Source organism: Canis aureus, chromosome 10 (genome assembly GCF_053574225.1).
Source record: "Canis aureus isolate CA01 chromosome 10, VMU_Caureus_v.1.0, whole genome shotgun sequence".
Classification (NCBI taxonomy): Eukaryota; Metazoa; Chordata; class Mammalia; order Carnivora; family Canidae; genus Canis; species Canis aureus.
In genome coordinates this window covers 28580044-28592606 of record NC_135620.1, presented here as the reverse complement: position 1 = coordinate 28592606, position 12563 = coordinate 28580044, and positions in this window count along the sequence as shown.

Genomic DNA, 12563 nt, shown 5'->3' with positions numbered 1-12563 from the left:
TATCTCTTTTGGGCCAAGCATTTATTTGTCAGTGTGAGACCCTCCAGGATTCTCTTTCTCTTTGACATAGGGAAGGGTGATTTTCCAGATAGTAGCTACTCTGTCTGCCTGGTTCTGTCTCTGAGTCACTATAATGGAAAGAGCTCTCCTGCTGATTCATAGTGGACATGTAGCATGATTGAGAAATAAAGCTCATTTTAAACCACAGATATTTAGGTATTATTTATTAGTGTAGTATAACATAATCTATCTCAACTATCACAGCAAGATATTCAACTAAGTGCTTAAATATTTTCCTATTCAAGCTTTTCAATGGATTTATTCCTCTTTTTTTCCATTTTTCAGATGAAGAAACTGAGGCTTAAAGAGTTTAAGTACTTACCAATGTCATGAAGCAAGGCAAGTCCTTTGAATCTATATTGTTTCTCGTTGATTACTATGTTATCCTACCTCCCAAGACTTTTTAGAACCTGCATTACACAGTCCCAATAGAGAAAGGAGAAATATATGGAACCAGGAAGGCAAGAAGGAGGAGTGCTAAAGCTAGTTTCTAGTCTATAGATCCCAATAACATTTAGCAGATAAGAGTTCTACCGATCTCTTCTCACTGATTTGAGCTGGATCCTTCTTCTCTTTTCTCCACAAACCCTCTCTGGGGTTTGCAAGTTTTCTACCTCAATTCTTTGTCTCAAGCCTCAGCCTCCTCCTAGTCATCTCACATCTTACACTGTCTCCCAAATCATCTTTTCAGTTAGTGGACTTTAGCTCTAGGCAGCCACCAGGGATACTGGTGGAACCTTGCAAATACACATGCATAGGTCAATAGGGGCTTGGGCAAGTGTATTTTTTGTATTTGGCTACAACTAAGGACCCTTATGAAAGACCATGATCTCATGTTTCCATAATAACAAGTTCCACATAACCTTTTCTAATTTTACTGCCCACACAACCCTCCTCCATGCTTCAGTTGCAGTAAAGAAATTAATATCCCTCGAAAAAACATTGAGAATATTTTTCTTTCTCCTGGTCTCTCCTCCAATTGTTCCCTTTGTCTGGAATTTTTTCCTCTTCCCCATAGGTAAAAATTCTACCACCCTTTAAGTGCTACCTCCTCCACTTAGTGTCACCACGCTACCTCACATCAGAATAGATACTTAATTCCTTGGATCACTCCTGCCTTTATTACATTTATTTATACACGTCTGTCTTCCCTACTAGGCTGTCAATTCCTGAAGGGAGGGCAGGCCCAGTGTTTAGTTTTTTCCTTTTTGCCCAGGGTTATTTTATCTTAGTATTCCACAAAGTACCTCTTGCAGTGCTTGATATCTAACAAGTGCTTAGTATTCTTTAAAATGCAATTTCGATAGATGAGTTAAATATTTATTCATTCATTCAACAAATATTTTTTTTGTATAAACATTTTTTTTTATTGGTGTTCAATTTATTAACATACAGAATAACCCCCAGTGCCCGTCACACATTCACTCCCACCCCCCGCCCTCCTCCCCTTCCAACACCCCTAGTTCGTTTCCCAGAGTTAGCAGTCTTTACGTTCTGTCTCCCTTTCTGATATTTCTCACACATTTCTTCCCCCTTCCCTTATATTCCCTTTCACTATTATTTATATTCCCCAAATGAATGAGAACATATAATGTTTGTCCTTCTCCGACTGGCTTACTTCACTCAGCATAATACCCTCCAGTTCCATCCACGTTGAAGCAAATGGTGGGTATTTGTCATTTCTAATAGCTGAGTAATATTCCATTGTATACATAAACCACATCTTCTTTATCCATTCATCTTTCGTTGGACACCGAGGCTCCTTCCACAGTTTGGCTATCGTGGCCATTGCTGCTAGAAACATCGGGGTGCAGGTGTCCCGGCGTTTCACTGCATCTGTATCTTTGGGGTAAATCCCCAGCAGTGCAATTGCTGGGTCGTAGGGCAGGTCTATTTTTAACTGTTTGAGGAACCTCCACACAGTTTTCCAGAGTGGCTGCACCAGTTCACATTCCCACCAACAGTGTATGAGGGTTCCCTTTTCTCCACATCCTCTCCAACATTTGTTGTTTCCTGCCTTGTTAATTTTCCCCATTCTCACTGGTGTGAGGTGGTATCTCATGGTTGTTTTGATTTGTATTTCCCTGATGGCAAGTGATGCAGAGCATTTTCTCATGTGCATGTTGGCCATGTCTGTGTCTTCCTCTGTGAGATTTCTGTTCATGTCTTTTGCCCATTTCATGATTGGATTGTTTGTTTCTTTGGTGTTGAGTTTAAGAAGTTCTTTATAGATCTTGGAAACTAGCCCTTTATCTGATATGTCATTTGCAAATATCTTCTCCCATTCTGTAGGTTGTCTTTGAGTTTTGTTGACTGTATCCTTTGCTGTGCAAAAGCTTCTTATCTTGATGAAGTCCCAATAGTTCATTTTTGCTTTTGTTTCTTTTGCCTTCGTGGATGTATCTTGTAAGAAGTTACTATGGCCGAGTTCAAAAAGGGTGTTGCCTGTGTTCTTCTCTAGGATTTTGATGGAATCTTGTCTCACATTTAGATCTTTCATCCATTTTGAGTTTATCTTTGTGTATGGTGCAAGGGAGTGGTCTAGTTTCATTCTTCTGCATGTGGATGTCCAATTTTCCCAGCACAATTTATTGAAGAGACTGTTGTTCTTCCAATGGATAGTCTTTCCTCCTTTATCGAATATTAGTTGCCCATAAAGTTCAGGGTCCACTTCTGGATTCTCTATTCTGTTCCATTGATCTATGTGTCTGTTTTTGTGCCAGTACCACACTGTCTTGATGACCACAGCTTTGTAGTACAACCTGAAATCTGGCATTGTGATGCCCCCAGATATGGTTTTCTTTTTTAAAATTCCCCTGGCTATTCGGGGTCTTTTCTGATTCCACACAAATCTTAAAATAATTTGTTCTAACTCTCTGAAGAAAGTCCATGGTATTTTGATAGGGATTGCGTTAAACGTGTATATTGACCTGGGTAACATTGACATTTTCACAATATTAATTCTGCCAATCCATGAGCATGGAATATTTTTCCATCTCTTTGTGTCTTCCTCAATTTCTTTCAGAAGTGTTCTATAGTTTTGAGGGTATAGATCCTTTACATCTTTGGTTAGGTTTATTCCTAGGTATCTTATGCTTTTGGGTGCAATTGTAAATGGGATTGACTCCTTAATTTCTCTTTCTTCAGTCTCATTGTTAGTGTATAGAAATGCCACTGACTTCTGGGCATTGATTTTGTATCCTGCCACACTACCGAATTGCTGTATGAGTTCTAGCAATCTTGGGGTGGAGACTTTTGGGTTTTCTATGTAGAGTATCATGTCATCGGCGAAGAGGGAGAGTTTGACTTCTTCTTTGCCAATTTGAATGCCTTTAATGTCTTTTTGTTGTCTGATTGCTGAGGCTAGGACTTCCAGTACTATGTTGAACAGCAGTGGTGAGAGTGGACATCCCTGTCTTGTTCCTGATCTTAGGGGAAAGGCTCCCAGTGCTTCCCCATTGAGAATGATATTTGCTGTGGGCTTTTCATAGATGGCTTTTAAGATGTCGAGGAATGTTCCCTCTATCCCTACACTCTGAAGAGTTTTGATCAGGAATGGATGCTGTATTTTGTCAAATGCTTTCTCTGCATCCAATGAGAGGATCATATGGTTCTTGGTTTTTCTCTTGCTGATATGATGAATCACATTGATTGTTTTACGGGTGTTGAACCAGCCTTGTGTCCCAGGGATAAATCCTACTTGGTCATGGTGAATAATTTTTTTAATGTACTGTTGGATCCTATTGGCCAGTATCTTGTTGAGAATTTTTGCATCCATGTTCATCAGGGATATTGGTCTGTAATTCTCCTTTTTGGTGGGGTCTTTGTCTGGTTTTGGAATTAAGGTGATGCTGGCCTCATAGAACGAATTTGGAAGTACTCCATCTCTTTCTATCTTTCCAAACAGCTTTAGGAGAATAGGTATGATTTCTTATTTAAACGTTTGATAAAATTCCCCTGGGAAGCCTCATTCAACAAATATTGAGTGCCTATTATGAGCCAGACATTACTATACAACACACAAAAATCCCTGATTTTGTAAAGCTTACTTTGTAGGGTGTGACACGAAAATGAATGTGAGAAATAAGTTATGTATGTAGTATATTAGGAGATGATGAGTGCTGAGGAGAAACACAAAACAGAAGTGGTAGATGAGTGTCTATTTGAGTTATTTGTACGCAGATTAAAGTTTGAGGAGCTGTGCTGTAAATGAAGTATTATTCCTTATAGGAATTCTCTTCAGAATAATAAATAGAGATACACATCAGACATCAAGCCAGATCTTTTTGGGAAGCAGGGAGATCCCATGTCAGTTTCTTGGATTTTCAGAGTCAAATGCTAAAATCACACAGGTACAAACTCACAATGGAATCAAAGCACTTCCTAAAAAAATATTTCCTCTTATTTTTATTTTTTTATTTTTTATTTTATTTTATTTATTTTCATTTTGTGTAAATGAGTTTACTGACCAAGACACAAGGTCAAGCTTCCCCCCACCCCCACCTGCCCCAAGAACAGATCCCAACACCAAAGAATGATCAGCTTTCTTAGGTCAAGATTTACCCCTCCCACTCCCAGTTTCTCTCCAGAGTCCCAAACTTCACAACACAGACACACATAACAGGCTCCGGCGAGGACACTCAGGGAATCTCTGACCAGCAAGAGTTTTGGGCGTGTGTGTGCTTCCCTGCCCTTTGTATGACACCAGCCCACGTTACAAAAAGACACACTGAGGCGGAGGAGAGGAGAACTGAGGGCCATCTTCCCTCCGTCTCCCCACTTCGGCCGAGCTCGGCTCGGGCCAAAAGCTGCAGTGGAGGCAAACAGGTGCTGTCTCTTCAGAAGTCAAGTCCTCTTCCTTGGAGCAGAACCCCTCCCTAACCGCCCAGGGGTGCAGTGGGAGGCAGCCTCCCCAGGGCATGAAGAATTTCCGGATTGGCTCAGTCAGGTGAGCGGAGAACAGCAGCTGTTACCCATCGCTGCTGGGGGGTTGACAAAAGCCCCATTTCAGGGGCAGAGGGACACATTCTGGTATAAGATTGTGTTCTGTCTGCTTAGCTGACACATACATTTCCTTGTGGAACGACAATTTGCTCTGAGATGAGAACACGGTATTTGTAGTGTGAACCTTCTTCACTGCCTGTGTCCATCTGATTCCATGAATGATTTTCCAACAAGGAAACCATCAACCTGCTTTTCCATTTGACACACAACCAATCTACCCACCCCCGACATATATTCCCTGTGCTACTTGCTATTCTCCACGTGCTTCAGGGTTGGTGAGCGCAGGAAAGAGTTTCCTCACCTCTCCCCCACACCCTTACCCCAGTCATTCTTCTTGTGGAGTCTCAAGGCTTAGAAAACTGCTTTGGGGGGCCCATTCCCCCCAAGCTCTGTAACTGGTATGAATCAGGGTTATTTCAGACATGACTGGGCTTTGGGGTGGTTTCTGCTCTTGTTTTCTAGGATTCCTCCTCTTGGACTCACTCTGAGGTCTGAGTCAATGTGAGGCCTGTGGGCCCCAAAGCTCCTCTGACTTATGTGGGCCATCGGAGAAGAGGAGTGGTGTTCATAGACCTGAGTACTGGGTACTAGGCAGTGTGATAAGTGTCCAGAGATGTAACAGATAAGGGTGTGTTTGTATGTGTTATGTGTGTGTGTGCTTATATGTATTGATGTGTGATTAGAAGAAGGAAACATAAAAAAAAAAAAAGAAGGAGGAGGAAACATTCTATTTTGGGGAGAGAGGTTTGTTTGTTTTTAGCACCTGTTATGTAAGGTATTGTGATAGCTAGCAGGTTTCAACCTTAGACCACAAATAAGGAAATACCAAAAAGATTACATTTGTATTTAATCAAATTAAATGAGTTTCCAGTCTAAAAAATATATGTGTTCTTTTAACCTGAAGGAAGATAAATTTCTAAAAGTATCTACACACCCTATATTGTTCAGTCATTACTGAGGCTTTCCCTTTGGTAGAGATATCTATCTTGAACCCCACTTCACATCCTCTAAGCCTCAGCCATGGTTGTGGCAAACACATTTTCCTCTTGGCACTGCAGGCTTCCTTCCTTCAGGCTTCCTTCCTGTTGGCACTGACAACACCTCGCTTCAAGCCTGTGCCTTGTTTCTCTCACTTCCTGCCTGAGGGCTGCTCTGGTTCCTTTCTGTGAGTGCTCATAGTGCCTGCTTAGCACTCACAAAGGTATAGACCAGAGAGATTAATGTCCGCCAAAATGAGAGGCAGGAGCAGATGAGTAAGTCTCCCTCTTGTTTTTGTTCAAATAGTCCCTTCAGCAATTTGGATTTCAGTTCATGCCGGTAACCAGCTCAGTAATGCAACATTATGTTCCATTGTTCCATTTTCTGTCCCATACACCTACTCCATAGGATTACTTTCTAAATAAATTAGCTACACCCAAGCCCTTATCTCAAACTGCCAGCTCAAGGGCATAAGGGAAAAAGGTATTCCCATCTAATAAAGTTACACAAAGGATCCTGAGTCTTCCAAAGAGCAAAATAAATGAACGAGGCTTTGGTACACAATTCAGGCCACCACTTGAGATGCTCATTAACCAAACCTAAGTAGTCCCTTGGTATTATTCAGTTATCAGGTCACCTTCCTTTAAGCATAGCAATATTTACCACAACTGGGAACCCAAGTTTTAGTATCCAGTCTCCCCTGTACACCACATACCTGTGGGGATCCAGCCTATGGAAGAAATGTAGTTCCCCATCCTCTCTCTTTCTTTCTCTTCATTCATTTGTTTTGTTTCTTAAATTCCACATAAGTGAATCATATGACATTTGCCTTTCCCTATTTTGCTTAGCATAATACTCTCTCCTCCATCCATGTCATTGCAAATGACAAAATTTCATTATTTCTTATGGCTGAATAATATTCCATTTATAAATATTTATGGATATATATATTCACTTCTTTATCCATTCATCAATCAATGGACATTTGGGCTGTTTCCATAATTTGGCTATTGTAGATAATGCTGGAATAAATTTTGGAGTGCTGTATACTTAAATTAGTATTTTGTATACTTTGAGTAAATATCTAGTGGTGCAACTGCTGAATAATAGTGTAGTTTTATGTTTAACTTTTTGAGGAACCTCCATATTGGTTTCCAGAGTGACTGCAGCAGTTTGCATTCCCACCAACAGTGCAAGAGGGCTCTCCTTTCTCTACATACTCACCAACATCTGTTTTTTTCTTGTGCTGCTGATTTTAGCCATTCTGACAGGTATGAGGTAATATCTCATTGTAGTTTTGATTTGCATTTCCCTGATGATCAGTGATGTTGAGTGTGTTTTCATGTGTCTATTGTCCATCTTGGTATCTTCTTTGGAGAAATGTTTGTTCATGTCTTCTGCCAATATTTTAATTGGAATACATGGTTTTTTGGGGTGTTGAGTTGTATCAGTTCTTTGAATATTTTGCATACTAACCCTTTATCATATATGTCAATTTTGAATATCTTATCCCATTCCATGGGTTATCTTTTATTTTGTTGAATGTTCCCCTCTCTGTGCAGAAACTTTTAATTTTAATGTAGTCCTAATAGTGTATTTTTCCTTTAGTTTCCCTTGCTTCAGGAGATATATCTAGAAAAATGTTGCTAAGGCTTATGTCAGGAAAATTAAACCCTGTGCTTGCTTCTAGTATTTTATGGTTTCATTTCTCATGTTTCAGTCTTTAATCCATTTTGAATTTATTTTTGTATATGGTGTAAGAAAGTAGTACAGTTTCATTCTTTTGAATGTTGCTGTCCAGTTTTCCCACCACCATTTGTTGAAGAAACTGCTTTTTTCCCCATTGGATATTTCTCATGCTTTATCAAAAGTTAATTGACCATATAATTGTGGGTTTATTTCTGGGTTTTCTATTCTGTTCCATTGATCTATGTGTCTATTTTTATGCCAGTACCATACTGTTTGGTTTACTATAGCTTCGTTATAACTTGAAGTCTGGAATTGTGAACCTCCAGTTTGGTTTTCTTTTTCTGGTTGCTTTGGCTCTTCAGGATCTTTTGTGGTTCCATACAAACTTTAGGATTGTTTTTTCTAGTTCTGTGAAAAAATGCTGTTGATATTTTGATAGTGATGTATTAAATCTGTAGATTTCTCTGAGTACTGTAGACATTTTAACAATATTTGATCTTCCAACCCATGAGCATGGAATGTCTTTCCATTAATTTTCAGCATCTTTATTGAATTCATTTATCAGTTCTAGTAGTTTTTTTGTTGGAGACTTTAGTGTTTTCTATATATAGTATTATGTCATCTAAAAGTGTGGAAGTTTTACTTCTTCCTTGCTTATTTTAATTCCCAGATGAGAGAAATTTTCTGCTATTATTTCTTTAAATAAATTTTTCTATCCTTTTTCTGTCTCTTCTTCTGGGATCCCTGTAAGACAATTGTTATTAGGCTTCATGGAGTTACTGAGTTCCCTAAGTCTATTCTCATTTTGCATACTTTTTTTCTCTAATTTTTATACTTGATTGATTTTTCTTTTTTCTTTTTTTTTTTTTTTTACTTGATTGATTTTTCATGTCTCTGTCTTCTAAGTCATTAACTCTCACTCCTATTTATCCCAGGTGTTTTCAAACAGCTGGTTCTGCTCTCTCTCTCTCTCTCTCTCTCTCTCCTTATCTTTCTCACTCTTAACGATTTATTTATTTATTTTAAAGAGAGAGACAGAGTATGAATGGGGGAAGGGGCAGAGGGGAATGACAGAAAGAACCTGAAGCAGACTTCTTGCTGAATGTGGAGCCCATTGCAGGGCTCAATTCCAGGCCCCTGAGGTCATGACCTGAGCTAAAACTAAGAGTTGAACACTTAACCAACTGAGCCACACAGGCATCCATCTGCTGTCTCTTAAATGCAGGAACTCAGCTTCCTAACACCCTCTGGGCTCTCCCAGAGCTGAACCTGCTGATTTTTAAAATTCCAGGCTTTAAGTCCTGCTGATTGGAAACTCACGAAATTCAGCCCCTCTCACTTTCAAAGCCAAATTTTAAAGGGATTGGTCTTTCCTATGCAGGCTCCATGATTTGGTAGTCTGATTTTCATTCTTCTCTGAGACCTTAGCTCTCTCCTAACCATAGATGGCCACAGTCTGGTTTCACTACCAAACCACATCTCCCCTCTTACTACCTTCTTTAATGAAGCCTCTTTCCCACCTTTTTTTTTTTCTTTTCTACCTTTAGTTGTGGAGTTTATTTTTCTAATCTTTGGGTCATTTTATGGGTTATTTATGCTGATGTATTACCCAGTTGTCTCATGGCTATCAAAGCTTAAGGTCCTCCTACTCTGACATCTTCCCAGCCTCTAGTCCAAAGTCTCACTCTTCTTAAAGGATGAAGCTCAAATTTTAAACTAGCCCTGTCTACCTCTTAAGGTCTTCCCACTACAAATGTAAGGTAATTAGTATGGATGGTTTTATTTTTATTTGGGGCCTTTAATGTTCAATTTCTCTTTACCAAGAAAAGAATTTTGCTTATTCAATGTTCCTTCGTGTATCATTGACATCTCCCTGTCTTGTTCTGTAGAATTAGTCTTCTCGGGGAAATCACACTGACTAGAACTATTTCAAGAAATTAATTGCCATTGCTTTAAATTCATATTGACATATAAATATAAAGAAGAAAGTCACTTATGTTCTGGGCCAGCCATGCATATTTGTGACTGTCGCTCATCATAGGTGCCAAAACAGAACCTGGAGAACTCTCCCATCAGCTGGAAGGAAATTCCCTATATGTATATTTTTCAGCAGTTGGGAAAAAAGTAATTTTATGAGTCTTCCAGATCTTCTCCAAGTCTAAATAGCTTTTTCTGGACAGATTAAAGCATTATGAGCAGTTGGAATCTCCCACTACAGCAATAGTGGAACCAGATACCACTAACTTCAAATACTCGCTCTGTTTTAAGCCATGTGGCTTACGGAGCAACTGTGAGCTATGCTGAGAGGAGACAAGTAGGACTTTTTCTGGGTCTGAAGCTTCAAGTCACTGTAGAATAGGGCCTACATGATCTCTATGGAGATGGGAACATGTTCAGAAACCTAGCCTTTACTAAACCACCACTTCATACTTCCTATTTTTTATGCAAGTAGGGCAGGGATACATGGCTATGAAAAAACTAAGACAAAACAGAACTATTGCTCAAAGTGTAATTGCTGCATCGAAGACTTTTGTAACTACCATTCTAGATCATCAACTAAGACATCAGAGGCCACCAGCAATATATTCATTTTCTAACAGTCCACCAATGCTGGTGTGATTTATAATTATGAAGAAACGTAGTTGTGCCTTTAATTTGCTTTGCTTTAATTGCTACCAAAATTGGAAAATTTTTCATGTTAGGACTTAAAGTCTATGTTTCTTTGTTGGTAAATCATCTGCTCCTGCCATTTATCAATTTAGATAAACATTTTTTGAACTTTTGAGTCTTTGATTTTTCAAATAATCTCATTGCTACTGCATAGTCACATTCTGTAAATTATCCTTAAAGGATTTTATTGGTTTTCATCTTATATAGTTATACAAATATAGTCACACAAATTAGCATACTGAAACTAATAGTATTTTCCTATTTTAAAAATATCTTTTTTTGCTTAAACTACTTTTTTATCCTTGGTTTCATTAAATTCTGTTTTTTTCTCTTTTCAAAATTAATGGAATCTATGAGTTCATGTTAGTGTCCTGGCAAAAAACAGAAAATATATTTTTAAAATGTAACTAGAGAGAGTGTACTGAAAGAATATTATTTTTTGAAAGTTTTTTAAAAAGATTTTATTTATTTATTTGAGAGAGCACGATTTGGGGGGAAAGGGCAGATGGAGAGGGCAAAGCAGACTCCCTGCTGAGCAGGGAGCCCAATGTGGTGCTCAATCTCCAGCACCCTGGGATTATAAAAGGAGCAAAAGGCAGACAGTTGACTGAGCCACCAAGGTGCCCTTGAACGTATTATTTACAAAGACCCAGACAAGGCTAATAGAACATGACAAAGCTCAGGCACTAGGAAGAATGATATACTTTTACCATCTTTAAGACAGGGGATATGAGAGAGAATGAGTGTAGATACAGTTTGTAGCATGGAAGAAGGGCCTCCTGATAAGAAATGTGACTGTAAAATGCAGCCAATACCAGAACTGCAACAAGATGAAGACAGAACAGGGTGGAGAGAAGGGAATGAATACCTAAGCCCCTCTTCCAAATCTCTTGCTGATGCCTTACTGGCCAATCCAATCAGAAGCCAGAGAGCAAAGGAGCCTGGGTGAGGCAGTCTGTAGATGTCAGCCTCTTGGCTACAGAAAGGGGCAGGGATTATTTTTTAAGATTTTATTTATTCATGAGAGACACACAGAGAGAAGCAGAGACATACACAGAAGAGACATACACAGAGGGAGAAGCAGGCTCCTTGCAGGAAGCCCAATGTGGGACTCGATCCCAGGACCCCGAGATCATGTGCTGAGCCAAAGGCAGACACTCAACCACTGACCCACCCAGGCGTCCCAGGTCAGGGAATTTTAAGAAGGGAAGGAGACAAAGGAGAACCAGCACATAATGATACTTATGGTCTGTCATCTGTCACATTTCACATCTTGTATTTAAAGCCATTCTGAACTATCTTACTGAGGATTTTTATGAAGCAATTATACTGGAGGCTGGAAATAATAACTCCCTCTGGGGAAAAGAGTAAGCATAATTACTGTACAGACTAAAAAGATATATCTCATTCTGGAGAAAAAGAAATCAAACTTACTGTTTGCTACAAAAGATTTGAGGATCTAAACTCTCAAGTGTCTCTCTCCTACAACACAATCCACAGTGTATGCAGCTGTCACCTATCCCTCTTTGCATCATGCTGTAGAAATTAGGAGTTGGGAACTGGTGAAAAATGCTGATACTTTATTGCTACTACTGTGATTAATAAACTATTTTTTGTCTCTGATGCAGGAGTCTTATATCTTTTAATGTCATTCATGAAATTATGGCAGGCTAACTTGTTAGCTCTGAAGTAGGATAAAACCAGACCTTTCACAGCTCTTGACAATTCAAAAAAAGAGAAGGCCAGTGAAGGTGGCTATTACACAACTCCTTACTCTGAAAATTGATAATAAAAGAGAAAGAATTAATCACTCCTTCAAAGTGGCTGAATGGACTGAGATAACTAGGGAGAGTTCTTCATTAAAGAAAAATGCCACCTTATAAACATAGAAGAAATTATGAAACTAGAAAATTAATCACCCTTTTCCCACTCCTGGAAGAAAAAACTTATTCAGGCAAGAATAGTTTGCAGGTTGTAAAGTATCACCCCAAAGATAACTTACTGGGCTCAAGGGGAAAAACAAAACAGAGATTAAGCAGTTACCATTTAAAGCTTAGTAACAATAATTATAGGACAATCAAACATTATGCACATCTTGATGTGATGTGTATGAAGTATATAGCATCACTTATAAAGGATTCTTGTCAAAAATGTTTACCTTG